The sequence below is a fragment of the Pteropus vampyrus genome, unplaced genomic scaffold, assembly GCF_000151845.1.
Source record: "Pteropus vampyrus isolate Shadow unplaced genomic scaffold, Pvam_2.0 Scaffold46, whole genome shotgun sequence".
Lineage (NCBI taxonomy): Eukaryota > Metazoa > Chordata > Mammalia > Chiroptera > Pteropodidae > Pteropus > Pteropus vampyrus.
Genome location: NW_011888827.1, coordinates 6,033,888 through 6,044,661, shown reverse-complemented (window position 1 = coordinate 6,044,661; position 10,774 = coordinate 6,033,888). Strand labels below are relative to the sequence as shown.

The 10,774-nt window shown below is 41.0% G+C and overlaps 1 pseudogene; it reads left to right on the top strand.

Annotated features, from left to right (window-relative positions):
- The first annotated feature begins 739 nt into the window (after positions 1–739).
- On the top strand, positions 740–858 carry LOC111739083 (annotated as a pseudogene).
- Positions 859–10,774: the final 9,916 nt, after the last annotated feature.

Below are 10,774 nucleotides of genomic sequence, written 5' to 3'. Positions count from 1 at the left end.
TGAGACAAGTATTGTATCATCGCATTTTACTGATGAGGAAACTGAGGCTTAGTGAGGTCAAATAACTTGCCCCAGAACACAAGACTGGGAAATGGCTGTACCCTAGGGCTGTCCTCCAGAGCCCTCTTCTTATCCATTCCCGCCCACTCACATGTCATGTTCTAGGCTGCTCCCTACCTTGGACAGGAAAATGTCCCTTTATGGACACTGAAATGGGAGCACTCTCCACCTCCCTGCTGGGCTCTCCGATTCTCACCATGCTTCGCCAGGCTGGTGGTGGCAGCTTGGTTTTCCGTCAAGAGAGTAACTTTCCAAATCACCCCAGAGTTGGGGGGTGAAGGCTGCAGTTTATTCAATGGCCCCATTCTCCCTACCTTGACCCTGTGTCACGATGTCCTGGGTAATTGCAGACGCTCAAGATGTCCAAAGGTGCAAGATTCAAGGATCCATCTGCATATGTTGATAGAAGATCACATTTTTAATTAGTAGCTTCTTCTTTTTTCACTCAATTTTTTTTTTTTTTCAGGCCATGATGTTACTTTTCTCACACATCATGGAATATGTGCTTTTCCTTCTGAGCTGTACCCTGTATAACTCATTTCTCGGGTCTTACCCCCACAGTATTTTTCCATGAGTTCCCCTGATTTGGGGAAATTCAAACTTCCACATCCATAGAGCCTGAGGACATAGTAGGCTATCGAACTCAGGTGAACAGGAGACTTTTAAATAGCTGCCATGGGTCTATGGCCATGCCACCCTGAACAAGCCCGATTCCGTCTGATCTTGGAAGCTAAGCAGGGTCGGGCCTGGTTAGTACGTGAATGGGAGACCACCTAGGAAGAACAGGTGCTGTAGGTATTAAAAATAAAAACAAAAAAATAAGGGATTGTAAGCTAATGAGGTCCTTGCAATCTGTGAGGTCAACCAAGGGTTGCCTCGTCTAAAGAAAGAAAAAGGTGGAAGGAAGGAAGGAAGGAAGGGAGGGAGGGAGGAAGGAAAGGTAAAGAAAGAAATAGCTGCCATACATAGGGGTACACATCATGCACAGCACCTGGGGACAGGGGCGTAGAGTCCTGGCTAATTGACAATCGCCCAGAAATGAACATGAAGCATCTCTGTAAAGCTGATTGTTGAGTGTGTACTGAAGCCTATCTATACACCTGTGCTGAATTCTAAAGTCCAAAAACATTTCCAAAGAACTTAGAGTCTGATCGCACTCAAAACTAGAAGGAAATATATGTAATCAAGTGTTAAAATGTGCAGAATGTGGTTCAGTTGCTCAAATTCTGTTGTATAATCATGTTTCAGATTCACATACCTATGATACATAGTTAGCTACTATTTTCTTGGTTAGAAATCAGTTAAAAGTTCATAATTTTCATTGGGAAGCTATGCCATCAGTGTAAAGATATCCTCCGTCAGAATTTTCTTTCTAGCATTTAGTTTTTCCTTTTATTTTAACCTCATTTTAACCTCTCTGAAATATGTCATAAAAATGCAGTGATTATGGCCACGAAAAGTACTTTTTGTTGCAAATAAGAATCGTTTTTCTCATTACCTACTTGCTCCTTAGATGTTATTTCAAAAATGGGTTCTGTAGAACTGTGCTGGTTTGAGAATTTTACGTTTGGAATCTAGATCATGATAGCCCCCTCCCTTCCCCTGAGATGCGTCTTCTGGGAGCCCCGATGCTACAGAAGGATTTCTGAGATCTCCTAGAGAAAACACTTCATAAACTTTACAGCCAACCACCGACTTTGAAAAAGAGACGATAAGTGCTCCTGGAAGTGGACGGGACGCAGAGGCCTTCTAAATTCCTTTTTCAGTTTGTCGCGCTGCAGATAAGTTTTTCCATGAAGCGTCCAACCCCTGTCGCCGCAAGACCTGTTTTTTTTTGGGTTGGTTTTTTTTTTTTGGTGGTTTTTTTTTTTAAAACAAGTAGGTAAACTTACTGGAACTTCTGTCAAGTCTGGTGATTCTGTGTAAATGAGTGCAAATTTAACTTGACACCTTAATTTCTTTCTAGAAAACCATTTATATTCATAGAGCCACGGAATCCTAGCATCCAAAGGACCTTAGCAGTCATGTAGTCCGAGCACCAGTCTCCTGCTGGAATTGTTCACTTTGAAAGAAGGCTGTTTTCCAGAGCAGCTGAACTGAAGTCCCAGAGTCAGATATCCTGCATGTCCCTGCCCCATCAGGGAAGTTCAGTATGAAAATCATCTCACTGGGTGATTATTCTTGCTGCATAGTGTGGATAGATTCTGAGGGTTTGGTTTGGTAGTTTGTGAAAAGTAGAGTCTTGTTTTGTTTTGTTTTGTTTTGTTTTGTATCTCGTAATTAAAGAAAGATCTCAGTATTATTATTTTCATCTTCTGAGACTGAGACCCAGGAACTCGGTGAAGAGAGCTTGAATCCAGGCCAGTCAAGTTTCAGCGCCTAAATGCCTTCTATACTCTTTCTACCATAACCACGCTATTAGAATATGTGGACGAACCCAAGAAAAAAATAAGGGGAAAATAACTTTTAAAAAGAGAATCACATGGACTGCTAATAGGGCAAACTAGAAATTGATTAGTTGGGTCACCCAATAGCCTCAGGTGTCTATCCTTCCATATTTCTATTTTTCTTTTTCTCTATAGGAAAGTCTAGAGTTCTGAAAATTCCAGCACGTTTATTGTTTTATTATAAACCTCCCCTAAATATATGAAGATTTGAAAAATCCCTCTACCAGCCACCCATGAAATAGGATGAGTAATTTCAAACCTCAGGGCTGGAAAACAGACCAGAATGGAATAAATACATGAACGGGCTAAGGCACAACAGGAATGAAAGGCTCAAAACCCAGGAGCAGTACATGAGGGAGTTTGTCCTCGCAGGCATGTGTTCAAGAAATGGGAAGCTAAATCAAACAGATTGCTGTAAATAGGAGACTAGAGTATCTAAAAGCTGCTAGATGTAAGGTCTTGCCAGAAGGAAGCTCTCACCTGTGCAGTGAGTGACCAGGAGAATTGGGAGAGTCCTGGCTTAGACCACAGGCAGGAGCAGGAGAGAGAAATCTGACGTCAGGATAAAGGCCTGATAAGCAAGCTCTACTGAATCACGGTGAATTGATGAAACAAGGTAGAATCTTACTGTCTTTAGTCTGTATTCCCCATCTAGAGTGGTAGTATAGTCAAAGATTTTTTACTGTGAACTGTGATCTTGATGATGCAGAAAACGTGGAGAGGAGAAAAAAGGAAAAGAAAAGAAAGTAAGAAAGAAAACATGGGGAGGAGGGATTCCAGAGGAGGGGAAGGAGTGTACGAGAGCCATGAAAGAGAGAATCTGGTCCATGGGAGCGGCGCGCAGGGGTTACCAGCAGCGGACCAGCAGGTTTCTGTTTGGGGGGAGACTGACTTCTTCTCATCCAAGACTTCAACAGGAGGACCTTACACAAAGCGTCCGGTTTGATTTTCTATCATTCGAGTTTATATTTGTTTCTCTCCTATAACAGCTGCTTCATTCGTAATTGGCACTCGCATCAGTGAGTTCAATTGAGCTCAACGGGGTTTTCCTTTCCCTTCAAATTTTATATTTTAGTGAACAGAAATGAAAGAGAATAAAAAAGTAAACATAATTAGAAACAGATATCTACATACCACCACCTACTAGAATTGGTTAATATTAACATTGGGACATAGTTCAAGATCTTCTAAAACCACAAAAAATAAAGTCGAAGTTCCTTGGTTTCCTGCCCAAGGCCATTGTCCCCTCTCCTTCTCCAGAGGTAACCTCTGTCATGAATTTAGCAAGCATCTTTTCCCAAGGTTTTATACCTGTACCATCTATAAACACACAGCTACCTCATAGAATATTGTCTTGATACTTTAAAAATGTTACAGGCATCATATCATAGATATTAATCTACGATTTGCTATTTTTCAATAAATATGTTTGAGATCTGGCATTCAACATTTTACAGATTCTCTATGACCACTGCTTTAGAGAACTATTAACAAACAAACAGGATGGTTCCCATAGGAAAAATGTTCCTATTAGATAATGAAAGATTAAAGTGTTGGTATTATGGGCAAAAGAAAGACATGAAAAGCATTCAACTGCACTTCCAGAGGTATCGTGAGGATCTCTGATGTATCAAATTAAAAAGCACATCATTTCAAAAATATTGCAATGAGTACCAATCAGCTTAGACACTTTTGTTTTTATTTCACGGAGCTATTTCATTCAAATGAAAGTGCTTTGAAGATGAAAGCACATTTCCCCCCAAGAATTAAATTATTCTGTCCCTCATTTCACAAAGTTCATTAATGCAGAAAAAAGTAAATACTTATGTTCTTCCCTTTTTATAGAGTTTCAGCTTACTTATGTTAGAGTTTGCTTCAATTTTCTATCCTTATTTCTTGTCACAGTTTGTAATTTCCCTACACTGAGAGATAGTCTTTTTTCATCCCTTAAATTATGCAGAGTAGTAGTCTGGAGGGAGGGCTCATTAACCTTGTGTGTGTGTGTGTGTGTGTGTGTGTGTGTGTGTGTGTGTGTGTGGTTTTTCTCTCAAGATTTCATTGCAAGGCAATATTTTTTAAAAGACCTCATGCTGGTGAATGGAAGTTGACACAATAGAGCATAACAACTTTTTTGGAGTCTGAAGGTCTCTGATGTAAATACCCAAGTTTGTTTTTAAAGGGTTTTCATAATCCATTGTATAAACATACATATTTACATAATTTCCAAAACATGTACTTTGAAGCCACAATCCTTCCAGCCTTATCTATTAGTAACTAGTAAATGTGGAATCTGCAAGCTCAGATTCCAACATGTCATTTTGTCATTTTCAAATTTTGTGAGAGTTGGAAGTCAGAGGAGAGACTTACCCCATCTTGCTTCAAGAAAACATTTTCAGTGCAACATCTTCTTTGGAGGAAAGAAGGCTCCCGTGTTTTGATAAACTTGACCTCTGTGGAATTATACCAGAGGGAAGAGAAATGAAATAAATGTTTATAGGCATTGAACTTTAAATTGTACTTCTAGGTAACATTCTGCTATTCTTTCTGTGATCTACTTTGTATTTTAACCCCCTAACTTCTGACCAAGGCCAAGGGGGTTTCAGTGGAAGTCAGAAAAGATAACATACACTGCCCATTGGAAATATGGAGGGTCTTTCCTGTGTTTGGTTTCTTGTGGGCTTGATCTACCCTGGCTTGGAGTAGAGGAGCTTCAGAGGAGTGTGGAGAGGGAGAGGGCTGATAATAGTTTCAGCTGAGTTTTGCTTATCCTTGGCTTGCAGGGGAAAGCACCGAATGTAACCTACCTAGGTATTTCCAGCCTCAGATACACACCTGTGGCTGAAACCAAAGGTCAAACACAGCCAGAAGTACTTTGGACCAAGTCCTCTTGTAGATCTTGACTAGATCTTTCTCTGGTCCTCTATAAGTTTCTCCTGAAAAGAATCCTTTTCAGTTTTCTGCTTTAACACTGTAGGTTGCTGGTTGGCATCTTCTAGGCTTTCCAATACAATAGAAGGGTCTTCTCTTGACCTTTGGAGAACTTCTATTTTTTCCTATATTGAAATTTTTTGTACGTTATTTTTTTATTATAACTCCTCTTATTGCAGTTTGTTTTCTCTGCATTTTCATCTTTCAAGAATAAAACAGAGAACAGTTAGGATAAGGGGAAGAGATTCAAACAAGGGGACCAGATGCCATTAGTCCCCCAGTGAGCTTTGCTTCACTCAGCCCTTCTCGCCTGTCAATGGATCTCTCATTTCAGTCTGGAATGGCCCCCTTGACCTTGAAGACAGCCTTCTGGGAGAAATTTTTAGTCTCACACCTAAAATCATTATTCTTGGCAGCTCAGTAGGGGATACAGGCTAAAATATTCCCTCTGGGAAACTGTGAGCCCAACCCTAAAGATGGTTTAGTGGGGCCCGAAACATACTCTCTTATCTCAAGATGAGTAAGCTTACCAATTAAAATTCTTGATTTCTCTTCTGCATAACTTTCTCACACTGAGGTGATTGAGAGGAATGCTGGATAGTCTTCTGTCCCCCTAGATTCGCTTTCTATTCTTCTTTTATCCAAATTTTAAACACTCAATGTAAGCAAAAGTATATTCTTAAACCAGAGAAGGAGTGGACCACCCAGTGCTCATCATTATCATCATCATCATCATCATCATCATCATCATCATCATCACCAAACGCTAATTAAACACCTGTTCTTTGCAGGACCCCTACAATACAAAGTGTAAGGAGCAGTTCCTGCCCCAGAGGTTTCTCTAAAACCTGTGACTACAGGACATGCATATATTTGCATAAAATTTAAAAAAATAAATGAGTTTAAGGAGCATGCTATGGGAAGTGTCTGCCCAACGATGCACACAACAAATACCGCAGGAGTTCAGGAAAGGGAGGGAAGACTGTAGCCTGGAGTATTTTTTAAATGATCTCAGTAAAGAGGTGGGAAATGGCGGGATTGAGATTGAGAGGAGGGCATTCATTCTTCCAAGGAGAAGTGTGTGAACAGAGAAATAGACAGGAAAAAGCCCGACCTGTCCGAGGTTAGTTAATGGGCCAGAGCTTGGCTCAAGGTTTGTTTTACCTTCAGGGCAAGGACTGCCTTCTTTTATATGTATATACTGTCCGGGCCATTTGGTGCACCCAGTGAATATTAAATCACAGCGTGGGCCTTTGCTATGGAAACAAAATTTGACTGTTTGTCTTCCAGCCGGTTTACTAAGAACAGTGTGAGTTTTTAGCTTGGAAAAGGTTGAGAACTGTATTTTTTTTTAGCTTACTTTATTCTGATAACACTGGCACAATTTTTTCATGTTTTAAAATTAATATGAACAGAAGTTCGTACGTATTACATACAGGAAAATGCACCCTTTTTAGCAGACAGTCCCGCGAATTTTGACAAATGCAAGCAGCCATGTAACCACAACCACAATCAAAGTATCAGAGTTTTATCACCTAAAAAATTTCCCCTGTGCCCTTCGTAGGCAACCTTTCTCCCTCACTTCTAGTTTCTGGTAAGAGGAATCTGTTTTCTGTCCCTACAATTTAGCCTTTCTCAGGATGTCATATAAATGAGATCACGCATCCTATAGTTCTTGAGCCTGGTTTCTTTCATACAGCATAATGTATTTGAGAATCACTACCATGTTGTTGCGTGTATCAGTAGTTCACTATTTTTAGTTGCTGAATAGTATTCCATTATATAGATGTACCAGAGAGGGCATTCATCCATACAAAACTTGAGGGACATTTGGGTTCTTTCTATTATTTTGGCAGTTACACATACAAGTTTTTGTGCGAACACTAGTTTTCATTTCACTTGCATAAATACTTGTGAGCAGTACCGCTGGGTCCTAGAATTGGTGTATGTGTAGTTTTAGAAGAAACTGCCGATCTGTTTTCCAAGTTGGCTGAACTATTTTGCATTTCCACCAGCCACGTATGACTTCCAGTTCTCTGCATTTTTGTCAGCACTCGGTGTTGTCATTTTTTTTTTTTTTAACGCAGCCATATCTCGCTATAGCTGTAGTTTGCATTTCTCTAATGACTAATGATGTCAAGCATCTTGTCATCACACTGGTAAGTTTTTAATTCTACCACAACTCTAGGTGACCATCCCACGACAGCAGTGGTGCTCAACCAAGGGCAATTTTGCCCCTCAGGGGACGTGTGGCAATGTCTGGAAACGCTTTCAGTTGCCACAACTGGGGACGTGTTACTAACATCTAGAGGGGAGAGGCCAGGGATGCTGCTAAACATCCTACGATGCACAGGATAAAGCCCCAACACCATTATCTATCTCAAAATGTCAGTAGCACCAAGGCTGAGAAACTCTGCACTAGGGGATTGTCAGAAGGATTCAAACATCGGCCACCCTGGAGATTATTGGGGCTCTTTATGCTATATTACATTTATACTAAATAAAAATGGACTTAGCAAACAATTTTTGATTGGTCTTGAACCTTTTTTCAACTGCCAGCATGCCCTAGGGGTCATAGATTCCTGGCCCTCAGCTCGTTAGTTCCCATGAAAAGCTCTCCCTCAGGTTTAGACGCACAGTCTTGCTAACTTATGTACTTGGCCTTCCTGTGACCTGAATAAATGTCAAATCACTGAGGTTTTCCTTTGCAACCGAGTACATTTTAGTGGTGAGAGTTTGTATTATCAAACTTTGGCCCAAAGTAAGTTATGTTTGCATCATAAATCTTTGACAATGATTACAGTTTATGACCAAAAAGGCAAGTCACTTACTCTCTCTGCATCTCAGTTGCTCTACTGTGAAATAAAAAAATCCAGGAGAAGCTCGTTGCTGAGGCCCCTTCCATTTCTCCAGGGCTTTGATTCTTACCGAGACAAGTGGGTGCTACTGCAATCCAGCAGTACAATGAAATCGGTCATGTGCCATTTGTTGGCACCATAGGTATACATTTACTTGAGAACTCTTGCCTCCAATCACCCAAAAGGAAATTTTTAAAAGATAATTAACAGATAAGCAAGACCACATGAGTTGTCTAGCAAGAGTTTGGCTTCCTTTAAATAATCCTTCTAGATGCCACTCATTTTTAGATTTGGGGTATTATTTAAGTTCAAAAGTAGAGCCATTTCCAGCCCATGTTTGTGTCCCAGAAATTTATCTTCAGGGGGTTATAGAAAGAGCAGGGACACAAAAAGGCCAGAGCCCACCGACTTGCTGTAGCCAAACACTGCTGTGAAACCTTATATCACGTTTGTTACCACTAACGCAAACTAATAATTTTACTCAACAAGTACTTAATGTGTGTCAACTCCATTCTCAGCACTGTGCCAGAAACTTAGGTAGACACCAAAAAAGATTGAGATATGGCACCTTTCTTTCCGGAATCTGCCTTGACTGGGGCAAGACCCAGACATCACCCCCAAATCATTAGTTAGCCATACAAAGCACAAACTGTCAGCATCTCGGAGGCTTGTTTTCCCAGAGCTGACACCTGTGTCTAATAGGCCCTTTGGAAATTTTTCACTGATGAAATGATGGAGCACCACGCAGTATTTGATGGAGCACCAAGCAGTGTTTCTCAAACTACCTGTGATAAAGGACCATTTTTTAAGTTTTCAGAGCACTAGAGACCAATGCATTGGTAAAACACAATAAAAATGTGCTTGCCGTCATAACAATGCCAAGTCGTTATGCAAGTTTTTAAAGGCTTTATCTTAATTTCTGTGGTTATCTCATTGTAGAGCTTTAAGCTAGCAAACACAAAACAAAAACAAAAACAAAAAAACGCCACAGACCGCACTTTGACAATAAGAGAAAAAGACAAAAGAGGCTACATTGTGCCTAATGTGATCAAAGGTGTGTGAAGCCACAATTCGCACTGATGTCACCCACTAAGTCTTGGCTTGATGCAAGTAAGAAGTTGACACAATCAGAATGACTGCTCATCCTCAAACCCAAGTTTTGGTTGGTTGGTTGGTTGGTTTTTGTTTCCTTAAATCCTCCTTCACTCAAATGTGTTTTCTGTTCAGGCAATGAATGACAGAAGAACCGAAGGGCAGAAAAGAAAGAAAGGCAGAGGTGGGGTTCTGGGGTGACTGATTTCCACTCAAAAAGAAATGACAAAGAGGTGTTCCCGGCGGCCCACCCAGGCTCTCCCACACCTCAATTCATTTGGGCCACCTTGAAGTCACTCAGTTTATGAACTCAGTGTAACCACGCCACTGTGAGCTGAGATTTGTAGACTGTAGCTTCTCACGCCTCTCCGATTAGTCACTGGGCAGTACCCATCATATAACATCACGGTCAGGCCACTCTCCGAAGACATTCCAGCCACTGACCTACAACCTAATGGTTCTCTAATTAGTGTTTCTAGCTCACTGAAGCGTCCACTTCCAGTGATCAAAGACTCCTCTGCTCCCCTTCCATCTCACCCATGGCCTCTGCCAGCTGCAGTCACCATAAGGTGGTCATGACTTTCCTTCCCTTTCGGTCTGGCCAACCGCAAACCAGTGACCTAAGGAGGACTCACCACCTCCCAGCATCAGCCCGGGGGCATTTAGCTTTCTGTGGAAAGCATTTTATTTTAAGAACCAGAGCAAACTGTCATTGTAATAACTCTTCTAGAGCTCAGGATGAAACTCTATCATGAAACAAAGAGCCTGCTGAAAAGAACAGGGTAAAAGGTCAGTATTCTTAACTTTAGGGCCGGCCAGGTTTGGATTAGGCCATCTCCAGCCAATTGCTGAGAAAAAAAAAAAATGACATGGGAAAACGCCTCTGTCTCAGTATTTTTCTGGGTGGTGCTGAATCCCTTGCAAGACATGGTAACAGAAAAAAACACTCCACGGAGGGAGCCATTATTGAAACTGTTCTCCTGCAAGTCTGCAACAAAGAAACATTCGTCAGATTTAGGTCATCGGATGCAGTGTTTGGAGTGATCATGTCAGCATCGCATTTTTTTTAATTACTCAAGAAGGCAATCAATTAATTTGACCCAGAAACAAAGTTGTCCTACAAGGGACTAAAGTCCGTGCTTCCTGACACTTTGGCATAAAACTCTGAGTAAACGATATTAAAGTTGAATGACATTATTTTGAGAAACCGTTACTGGAGTTGCTTCTCAGCTGTTCTTCCCACCTTCACTCTCTCCCAACTTCATCTACCCTGCATATGAAATCAATCTTCCTAAAATACTTCTCTCATATCCCTGTTTTGCTCATGAATCTATAGTGGCAGCCAATAATTTATCTCAAAGAGTCAGTGCCTTGTAGAGGAAAGGAATC